The sequence below is a fragment of the Eschrichtius robustus genome, chromosome 19 (assembly GCF_028021215.1).
Source record: "Eschrichtius robustus isolate mEscRob2 chromosome 19, mEscRob2.pri, whole genome shotgun sequence".
In the NCBI taxonomy this organism is placed as follows: Eukaryota; Metazoa; Chordata; class Mammalia; order Artiodactyla; family Eschrichtiidae; genus Eschrichtius; species Eschrichtius robustus.
Window position 1 is genome coordinate 4,646,694 of NC_090842.1, and position 11,257 is coordinate 4,657,950.

An 11,257-nucleotide genomic window follows, 5' to 3' on the forward strand; every position below is an offset into this window, starting at 1 on the left:
TTCACCCAGTGGCCAGGGCAGCCCGAGCTGTTGATCCGACTGAGGGTGGATCCAAGGCAGGGGGGCTGGGCAGAGAGATGGCCCTAGAAGGATGAACAGGAGACACAGGGACCATACTGGGGAGGCGAGGCTGGGGGTGGGAGCCTGAGTGAGCCTGCTAAGCAATGTAGATGTGAACATGGGGGAAGAGAATTAGGAGCCCCCAGAAGGCAGACTTCCATCTGGGGCAGATCATGAGGCAGCCATGGGGAGGATGGCCTGGGGCCAGGGGAGCTGGAATGGATGTCTCGGGGGGAGCTCCTGGCACCAAAGAGGACAGTCAGCCATAGCCCCCCAAACAGCTCCCTTTCTCTCTGGGCACCTGGGTGCTGGGTGAACCCCGAGCCCACAAGAGGGAACTAGGAACCCAAGCTCATCATCTACTGAGTGCTTTGGGAATTCTTTGGTTAGAAAGTACTGGAACATTCAGGGAGCTTTTCTTTACAGGATTTGGGATGGAAACACTTTAATGGTTTTGAAGTATAAACAATTATCCTGGAACACTCATGAATCCTTCCTCCTCAACCAAGGAAAAGCTTATGAAAAGGGATAAGGTTGCCAAATCATCAACACCCAGGGTGACACAGTTTGTGGCCATCCTGGGACAATATTGCCAGCTTCCCAATGCTCCACCTCAGTGCTAGATCCCTTTAACCACAAAATTCCCCAGCAGCGACACAGAATGCTCAAGTTGCCTCCAGACAGCTCCTCTCTTTTCTTCCTTAAAAATAGGAAGATTCTTGATTTCTAATCGAGTGCACTGTCACTCAGCTAAAAAATGATACTTCTCAGCCAGACTTGCGCCTTCTCCTTTCTGTAGAACTTCATCTAAGTCAAAGAGGAGTGAGTGGAATAGTTTTGTGTGGCTTCAAGGAAGTCTCCCTAAAGGGAGGGGGAGGTTTGCCCTTCGCGGTTCTCCTTCTTCCTTCCTGCCTAGAATATGGGTATGATGGCTGGAGTGCAGCAGCCACTTTGGACCATGAGGTACCTTGGGAACAGAGCCATAAATGGTGGCACTCGGGTCCATGACTGATATAGGTCTCTATATCAGTTCTACTACCTACATCAGTCTTCTTTTATATAAAAGGGAAAGAAACTTCTATCCTTATTTAGGTGGGGAGGAGGGGTGGGGTTTTTGTTCCTCCCCAATAGCCAATCCTGATAACGCCTTTAGTTTAAAAGTGATAATAAATCTAACGTTAGAACAAGGGAGTTTATTTTTTGCTGTTATTGTTTCTTTGTTTTCTCTTGTTTGTTTGTTTGGTTGGTTGGTTGGGTCTTTTTTTTTTGGGGCCGCACTGCGCGGCATGCGGGATCTTAGTTCCCAGACCAGGGATCGAACCTGTGCCCCCTGCAGTGGAAGTGCAGAATCTTAACCACTGGATCTCCAGGGAAGTCCCTGTTTTCTCTCTTTTGAATTGTCCGTCTGGAACCTCTTCATTCGCAGAGGCAAACAACAAAATGGAAGTATGATTATATCTTTACGAAAACAGAAAGACTACATTTCGCAATTTCATGAGACTCATTGCTCACGCCGCTTTGAAATCATTAACCTGAAACACGCCTGGGTTCCCGCCATCATCAGGGTTTCTGCCCCCCTCTCTTCTCTCCAATATCCAAGGAGAAGAGCCAGAGAACACCGATGACCGTGGCTGGGAACGCCTCAGGAAATGCGGCTCTTTTGGCAAACGCTCCAACGGTGATTGCTTTCTCCCCAGATGACAATCAGGCTTTGCCAGAGGAGGCTGGGCCCTGGGTTTCACACCCAGGGTGTGGCATTTCCGGAAGATTCTAAACCTTTCTGTCAGCCTCGGGGGAAGCCAAGCATCCCAATGCTGCCTGTTCTCTCACGAACGGCATCCCCCAGCGTGTGTGCTCGGTCCTTATGTGAGCTGGACCCCTGCACACCAGCCGGGGGAGTGAGGGATGAACAGAATGAAAACTGGTCTCCCCTCCAGCCCCCAGCAAGGGAATCACAGCACTGCACCCTCCTGCTAGGGAGGGGCCCTGAGCCTCTAGATCTCCTGCTGGACCTTGAATCCAAGCTCCGTCCCTCCTGGCTTGAGACCCTGGGCAAGTGCTTTGACTTCCCCATCCCTCAGTCTCTCCATCTGTGAGATGGGAATAGTAACAGACCCACTTTACAGAGCTGCTGTAGTAACGAGTTAATTGTCGAGAGTTCTCAGTATCATCCCTCTCATCCATGTCCTCTGAGTCGTCAACACCCCTGTTTCTTTTGTAATATATTTATTTATTTTTGGCTCTGTTGGGTCTTCGTTGCTGCGCGCAGGCTTTCTCTAGTTGCAGTGAGCGGGGGCTACTCTTCGCTGCGGTGCGCGGGCTTCTCATTGCGGTGGCTTCTCTTGCTATGGAGCACGGGCTCTAGAGGCGCAGGCTCAGTAGTTGTGGCACGTGGGCTCAATAGTTGTGGCTCGCGGGCTCTAGGGCGCAGGCTCAGTAGTTGTGGCACATGAGCTTAGTTGCTCTGTGGCATGTGGGATCTTCCCGGACCAGGGCTCAAACCCGTGTCCCCTGCATTGGATTCTTAACCACGGAAGTCCTGCCACTCCTGTTTCTATAAATACCGTCCCTCCCAAGCACTATCGCCTACGGGACACCCTCCCTAATCTCCCCCACCCCAGAAAACTATCAAATAAGTGGAGTCAGCGGTCAGTGTTTGAAAAGCAGGGTAAATGAGCGTATCCGTGTCACAGGTGCGCCAGAACAAACGACCACAAACTGGGTGCCTCAAAACAACAGAAGTTTGTTCTCTCACACTATCCGAGGCCAGAGTGTGAAATCGAGGTGTCGGCAGGGCCAGGCTCCCTCTGGCACCTGGAGGGGAGGATCCTTGCTCTCCTCCTCCAGCTTCCGATCTGCCGTGTCCCCTCCTCTCCGTATAAGGACACTAGTCACAGTGTATTAGGGCCATACTAGTTCAGTATGACCTCACCGTACTACATCTGCAAAGACCCCTTTTCCGAACGAGGCCCCATTCTGAGGTGCCAGTGGACATGAGTTTTGCAAGGACACTATTACCTTGACTCTGAACTGTGTGACCAAGAATGTGGCAGAAGTAACGCTGTACCAGGCCTTAAGAGCCTGGTAGCTTCGACTTCTTCCTCATGGGACACTTGTACTTGGAAGCCCACCGCCATGCCGTGAGGAAGCCCAAGCTGCCCCGGGGAGGAGAGCCGGCAGCCAGCACCAACATGCAGTTGCAAGTGCGGGTCCTCCAGACCCAGCTGATGCACGAGCAAAATCAATGATTGGTGTTGTTCTGAGGTGGTTAAGTTTGGCGGTGGCTTCTTGTACAGCAGCAATAGGGAACAGGAACAGGAAGGGTCAATCCGCTCCTTGCTTTTACAGCACAGGGCTGGGCACACAGAAGGCGGTCACCAAATGTTTGCTGACTGTAACAGAATCATCTCTGACTCCCAAGAAAGCACTCGACAATGGCAACAACCGAAGTCATTTAATACCCCGTGATCTATTGAATAGAACGTGACAGGGCTCTGTCTTCCTTCTTGCCTAAACCGAGATAAATTGAGATTCTTATTTCCAAGTGATGGTGTGGCCTCTGTGTTCCTATTAAATACTGGCCCTAATGGAAGACAGACTTCTGGAGTCTCTGGCAGGCTGTGGCGGGGTGAGTCAGGGGATTCGTGCAGATGTGCAAGTCCTAGCGGGTCTCTGACCCGGGGACAATTGTAAGAATGGCCTCTCCCTGCGCGCATGTGTTCCCAATCGTCAGTTGAATGACCTGGGTCTGTTGCTCACTGGGTGTTGCTTTCAACCCAAGCCAAAGCTGGAATCGTCTCCTCAGGAGAGTCATGACCACGTGGTCCATCGTTACCATGACGGCTCCCAGTGACCCCCGCCTCCCCGTGTCCTCGCCCCGCTGTGACTCTGCCCCTCAGCTCCTTACCAGGTGGAGGCTATTCTTCCGCCCTTATACCTGGCTTGGCGGTGTGGTTTACTTTGAACAGTAGATTACGGTGGAAGTGATGGGGCACCTGTTCCAAGCTTGGGACCCACAGGGTCTGCAGCTTCTGCTGTCACTCCCTCAGACCCAGAGACAACTGTGCTATAAAGAAGCCTGGTCTAGCCCACTGGAGGATGAGAGGATGGGGAGTAGGCGGGGCGGGGGACCCCAGTACCTGAGGTGACAGCCATCCCCAACTGCCAGGCACATGAGTGAGCGGCCTTGGACCCTCAGCCCTAGCCAAGCTGTCAGTCCCCAGCAGTGACACCACAGAAGGACCACCCCACAGAACCTGAGAATAATACACTGCATTGTTTGAAGCCCCTATGATTTGGGATGCTTTGTTACGTGGCAAAGGCTGACCGAAACAGACCACGCCATGTAACCTGGTCAAGGATAGAATGTTCTGAAAGCCATACATTTCCCCTCCAAACAGCCAACTTTCCAGTGAAATATCCCAGGGAATATTTTGTATTTCTCTTATAGGCTGAAATGTGTACCCTGCCCCCCCAAATCTGCATGTTGAAGTCTGTTAAAAAGAAAACCGCAGGCCCGAAATGGCGTCACTTGCGCTAAAGCTCATGGTAGCAAACCTAGACTTCATACCTGGGTTAACTGCAGTCTCCAGCAACCCAGCTCCTCCCCAGCATGGAGGTTTCCCCTCACCTCTAAGGCTCTGTGATAGGCTGAATAATGGCCCCCCTAAGATGTGCACATCTTGATCCCTGAAGCCCGTGAAGGCTGCTTTATATGATGCATGAGTCTCCTAGGGCTACTACAAAGGACCAAAAATGGGGAGGCTTGAAACAACAGAAACTTATGCTCTCACAGTTCCGGAGGCCAGAAGTCCAAAATCCAGGTGTCAGCAGGGCCTTGCTCCCTCCAAGGCTCTGGGAGACGATGGGTTCCACGCCTCTGGCAGCTTCCACTGGTCTCCAGCAAGTTGGGGTTCCTAGGCTCTACATCCCTCCCATCTCTGACTCCATTGTCACACGGCCATCTGCCCTGTGTGTCTGTGTCCATATTCCCCTCTTTTTACGAAGACACCAGTGACTGGATGAGGACCTACCCGAATCCAGTAGGACCCCAACTTGATTACATGTGCAAAGACCCTATTTCCAAATAAGATCACATTCTGAGGGCTGGGTGGAGATGAAATTGGGGGCAACACCAGTCAGCCCACTACACATTGTAAAAGGGACTTTGTTAATGTGATTAAGGATCTGGAAATGAGGACATCATCCTGAATTATCCTGTGGGTCCAGTGTGATCACAAGCGTCCTTATAAGAGGGAGGTGGGGTATTATAGGAACGGTGGCGACACGGTGTTCCGGAACCAGAGTGGGGCGTAAGTAATCTTGCTGCTATGCTTCCAAGCTGTAGTTCTGAATCAACCGAAATTTTAAACAGAAGGTGAACCTCTGAGAAAGTCAGATATACTTTAAAAGTCAGGATGCGGGATCAAGGAGGACGGCCTTGGCAGCAATGGCCCTTTGCGTCAACAACAATGGATGCAGTCACTCCAGCACCAGCAGGACCCCAGCCAGATCGACTGAGCTGCACTGGCTCAAGCTTGGATTGCCCAAAGAGAAGCTTCAGGGCAGCAAAGCATGGTAGAGCCACCACCAGGAACGATGCCAAGTGGACAAGATGTGTCTACAATGGAGTCCGGTCCAAACAATCATGGGAATTCCCAAGGGGATTCAAGCTTCAACAGAATGTGGCAACAGGCTGACGGGGGCTGGGAACACCGGAAACCTCACTCGGCATCTAGGGAAGACAGCATTCTATGACTCTCTGTTGCAGCCTCTGGCCTTTTTAGCAGCAGCGCTGCCAGAGCAAAACATGTCTGGTCTCTCACTAAAGAAAAACTGTGTCACTATGTGACAAATTAGTCTGTCAGAGATACTCTGCCCCTACCATCCACCCATCTTCCTCTTCCCTTTTTTTGCAGATAGTGAAGATCTTCCATACGTTTTTATCTGTTTATTTTTTTGTTTGTTTGCTTTCTTTACTTCACAGTATGATTAGGTTCCTTGATGCTAGTTCAGTTTTCTATGACTTGTGTTATTATTATTATTATTTTTTTAATTTATTTATTTTATTTATTTATTTTTGGCTGCTTTGGTTCTTTGTTGCTGTGCACGGCTTTCTCTAGTTGCAGCGAGCAGGGGCTACTCTTCGTTGCGGTGCGCGGGCTTCTCACAGCAGTGGCTTCTCTTGTTGCGGAGCACGGGCTCTAGGCGCGTAGGCTTCAGTAGTTGCGGCACGTGGGCTCTAGAGCGCAGGCTCAGTAGTTGTGGCGCACGGGCTCAGTTGCTCCGCGGCATGTGGGATCTTCCCGGACCAGGGCTCGAACCCGTGTCCCCTGCATTGGCAGGCGGATTCTTAACCACTGTGCCACCAGGGAAGCCCTAGTGTTATTATTTTTAACAGTCACTTCAAATTATTTATAGGTGAATCTTATTTTGATTATGCTAATGGTGAAGTCATAGCTCCTCTTCCTGATTAGTACTTATTATTGTTTCTCAATGTAAGAATGGAAAACTCAGTAAGTAATCCTCTAATATCACTTTTAAAAGAATGACGAATATTCTAATCTTTAATACTGGGAAGTAGTTCATTTCTAGTTTTCTGGAATCTGTGCAAAATTTTCCCACATTTGAAAATGTTTTGGTTCCTAAGTTCAGCAGTGATTCACCCTGGCATTCCCACTTCCCCGACTTTACTCTGCTGGTGTTCTTTGGGTCCCAGGCAAGTGATTTAACCTCTGTGTGCCTCAGTTTCCCTTCCTGAAATTGGCAAAAATAGTACCTGATTTCGCCCTACCTCACAGGGATGTTGTGAGGATACATGTGTTCACGGAAGAAAGAAATTATATAAAAATCTCAAGGTATTGTTTTTATGGCATTGTTACTGAACAGAAATAGAAAAATTCAACAGGAAAAAAAAAGAAAAGGGAGGCGGGGGTCAGAGTCGGAGAAGAAGGAGGTGTGATGCAGAAGCAGAGGCTGGAGGGAGGCACTTGGAGGATGGAGGAGGGGCCACGAGCCAAGGGATGCAGGCGCCTCTAGAAGCTGGGAAAGGCCAGGAAGCAGATTCTCTCCTGGAACCTCCAGAGGGAACCAGCCCTGCAACACCCTGACTGCAGTCCAGTGAGACCCATTTTGGTCTTCTGACCTCCAGGCCTGCAAGACCATAGGTTTATGTTGATTTATGCTGTTTTAAGTCTCTAAGGTTTGGTTCACTTATTACAGCAGCCATTGGACACTAACACTGATCTGTGATTCGCTGTGACTGCAAAAGGGCATCGGGGCAGTCACGAAGCTGGGCCACAGGCTCCCGCGCTGCCCCTCAAAGGGGAAACAACGGTGAGTCAGCTGCCAACGCAGGCAGCAGCTTCCAGGCAGCGTGGCTCGCGGACCACACAGCTCTCGGCTCAGCCCTGAGTCATCTGGCTCCAAAGGTGCCTCCTTAGGGCCTCTCTACCGGAAACGACCCGGGTTCGCCTGGTTATTTTTCTAGCAATCAAGTAACACTTTCCAGATGCAAAAATCGGACAGGGGCCAGGCTCAGCCTTCATCCCCGCGGGCAGCAGCCACCCTCCACCACTGCGGGAGCCCCAGGACGCCTGCAGAAGCTCGGACCAGACTGGACGTGACCGTGGCCGAGACCGTGGGCAGAGACCCCGGGCATCCTCGGCGTCTCCCCTCACTGGCCTCCTCCTCTGTGCACTTCTCATCCCCGTGGGACAGACGGCTACGCTCACACCACATGTGCTCAGAGGTGTGTGTCTATTTTCTATAACAGGGCGGTTGGAGGTGGTGTGGGAAGTGGTACTTGGACTTGACAATAAGCAATATCCCAGTTTCTCTCACCTGACAGCACCTTTGCTCATTTGAAAAGTCTCAGGTCACTAATCTGAGATGCACCACCCAGAGCCTCTCACGGCTGCTGCTTCCCTCTCTCCTTCCTATGATGCCTCCTGGGGTGGGAGGAAAGTTTAGGGTCTTTGTGGTTTTCCCAGGGGAGGGGAGGGGAGGGGAGGGGAGGGGAACCCACCCAACCCCCAGATCCTTTTACAAGACACAGGAGCCAAGATTAGTGTCCTGGGGCTGCCAGAACAAATGACCACAGACAGGGGGGCTTAAGACAACAGGAATTCATTTTCTTGCAGTTCTGGAGGCCAGAAGTCTGAAATCAAGGTGTGGGCAAAGGGTCTGGGGAAAATCCTTCCTGCCCTTTCCAGCTTCTGGGGGCTCAGGCGTTCGTTCCTGTGGCTGCATCACCCCAATCTCTGCCTCCGTCCTCACACAGCCTCTCCTCTTCTCAGAGGGACACTGGTCATTGCATTGAGGGCCCACCTGGGTGATCCAGGATGATCTCATCTTGAGATCTGCTACATGACCACTTGATCACATCTGCAGACTCTTTCTCCAAATGAGGTCACATTCGCCATTCTGGGGGTTGGCGCGTGGACACAGCTTTTTAGCAGCCCCCCTTCAACGCACTACAGCAAGCTTGGGCTCAGCTCTGGCCACTTCCTCCTAACCAGGCCACTGCAGCAGCCTGGGCCCATGGCACTGCCCCGTGTTGGAGCTGGCCCGGTGCACGGTGGTCTCCCCTCCACGTCGCACTGGGGGTGGCTCCGAGTCCTTCTGCTTTCAGCCTCCCCCTTAATCTCCCTCCCTCCCTCAGCTCTGGCGGGAGGGGGGGCACCCAGGGGGACATCCCAGGGCACTTCGCCACCCCCATTTCTTTCTCATTCCCCCCTCACCCGGCTGGAGCTGGGAAGGAAGGATTTCCCACCTTCTTGTGTTGCAAGGATGCCCCTTTCACGAAGCCCTGAATTGTATTCCCTCTGCCTGATAATCAGCTTGGAGGCCAAGTTCAACGTGTTTTTGGTTTTTTTTTAATTGCAGTACAGTTGATTTACAATGTTGTGTTAGTTTCAGGTGTACAGCAAAGTGATTCAGTTATACATATATGTATTGTTTTTCAGATTCTTTTCCATTATAGGTTATTAAAAAATATTGAGTATATTTCCCTGTGCTATACAGTAGGTCCTTCTTGTTTATTTTATATATAGTAGCGTGTCTTTGCTAACCCTAAGCTCCTAATTTATCCCTCCCTGCTACCCTTTCCCCTTTGGTAACCATAATTTGTTTTCTATGTCTGAGTCTGTTTCTGTTTTGTAAATAAGTTCATTTGTATCACTTTTTTAGATGCTACATATAGGTGATATCATATGCTATTTGTCTCTGTCTGGCTTACTTCACTTTGTACGATAATCTCTAGATCCATCCATGTTGCTGCAAATGGCATTATTTCATTCTTTTTTATGGCTGAGTAGTATTCCATTGTATATATGTACCACATCTCCTTTATCCATTCATCTGTCGATGGACACTGAGGTTGCTTCCATGTCTTGGCTATTGTAAATAGTGCTGCTGTGAACATTGGGGTGCATGTATCTTTTTTTTTTTAATTTATTTTTGGCTGCATTGGGTCTTCGCTGCTGCACGCGGGCCTTCTCTAGTTGTGGCGAGCGGGGGCCACTCTTTGTTGCGGTGCGCGGGCTTCTCATTATGGTGGCTTCTCTTGTTGCAGAGCATGGGCTCTAGGCGCACGGGCTTCAGTAGTTGTGGCACGCAGGCTCAGTAGTTGTGGCGCAGGGGCTTAGTTGCTCCGCGGCATGTGGGACCTTCCCAGACCAGGGCTCGAACCCATGTCCCCCTGCATTGGCAGGCAGATTCTTAACCACTGAGCTGCCAGGGAAGCCCGCATGTATCTTTTTGAATTAGAGTTTTCACCTTTTCTGGATATATGCCCAGGAGTGGGATTGCTGGATCATATGGTAGCTCTGTTTTCAGTTTTTTAAGGAACCTCCATACTGTTCTCCACAGTGGCTGTACCGACTTAAATTCCCACCAACAGTGTAGGAGGGTTCCTTTTTCTCCACACCCTCACCAGCATTTGTTATTTGTAGAATTTTTGGTGATAACAGGCCTGGCTCTTGATGCATAAGTGGGAGCTAAAGGGATTTAGAAAACCTTTGTCTTTACCAGTGTCCACTTTCAGGCCTCTGATCTCAGTAAGAACTCTAAAAGCTAGACTCCGACTCCTCTCTCATGCTGAGCTCCTGAAGCATCCCTGGTCCCCCAGAGGCAGAAAGACGCCTCAGCTGAGAAGGGGAAAGGCCAGGTACTGCGAAACACAAAAGAGGAAGGGGCATCCGCGTGTTCTCACATGATCCCCTTCCACTGACTAGCGGCGCCCACACTGACCCAAAGTCACCAGCAGGGGGCCTCAGAGGCGTTTTAAAATCAAACCTATAGGAGGTTGACTTCAAATCCAGCTCAACCAGTTCCAACAAACGTCTATACCACACAAACACAATCACAGGTAGAATGTTTCCACCACCTCATGCCCCTCCCCAGTCAGCCCTGGGCCCTCCCTCACCTCCCACCTACCTCCCACCTCCCCCAGCTTTGGCTGTTCCAGAAGGTCCTGTAAATGGGATCATAGAGTGCATTAAGAGATGACCCTTCCCTTCCCCTACTGGTGAGCACATTCAAGCCTCCAGCTCGTCAAGTCTGGCCAGTGAGGAGAGACTTTACAATAAGTTAAAACTCACTGATTTGTAGGCTAAAAAAAATAATACCGGGGACTTCCCTGGCAGTTCAGTGGTTAAGACTCCGCGATTCCAATGCAGGGGGCACGGGTTCCATCCCTGGTCGGGGAAGTAAGATCCCACACGCCGAGCAGAGCGGCCAAAAAATTAAAAATTAAAAACTAAACCCCCCCCATAATAATAATACAGATGTCACGAGGTTGTTGTGAGATTTAAATGCGAAGTGCCCAGCACTTCTTTAAAAACCTGTAAGCGATACTCATTATTGCTGTGCCTCCTCTCTTCTCCACTTTGTGGCCAGAACTGTCATCTGAAAGTTCAAGCCTGACCAAGACACTCCAGCTTCATCCCTGGCTGCCTTCTGGGGTCCTCTCCCGCTACTGCAGCCACTTCCCTGCCCCTCCCCTCACACACACAGCAGCCCACGCTTCCGCCTCCTGCTGCTGAACCCACAGGGGCCTTCCGTGCCCCTGGGCCTTGGCACATGCTCTACCCCCTCCGCCTGGGGAGCTCCCGCCTCGCATGACCCAGCACAAATGCCACCTCCTCTGTGAGGACAGATGGTTGGCAGGTCACAGGTGCTTAGGTCACTCTTCCTC

General features: G+C 50.8%; 1 pseudogene; it reads left to right on the top strand.

Moving 5' to 3' along the window:
- The first annotated feature begins 5,477 nt into the window (after nt 1–5,477).
- LOC137753630 (arginine/serine-rich protein PNISR pseudogene) lies at nt 5,478–5,817 on the top strand (annotated as a pseudogene).
- Nucleotides 5,818–11,257: the final 5,440 nt, after the last annotated feature.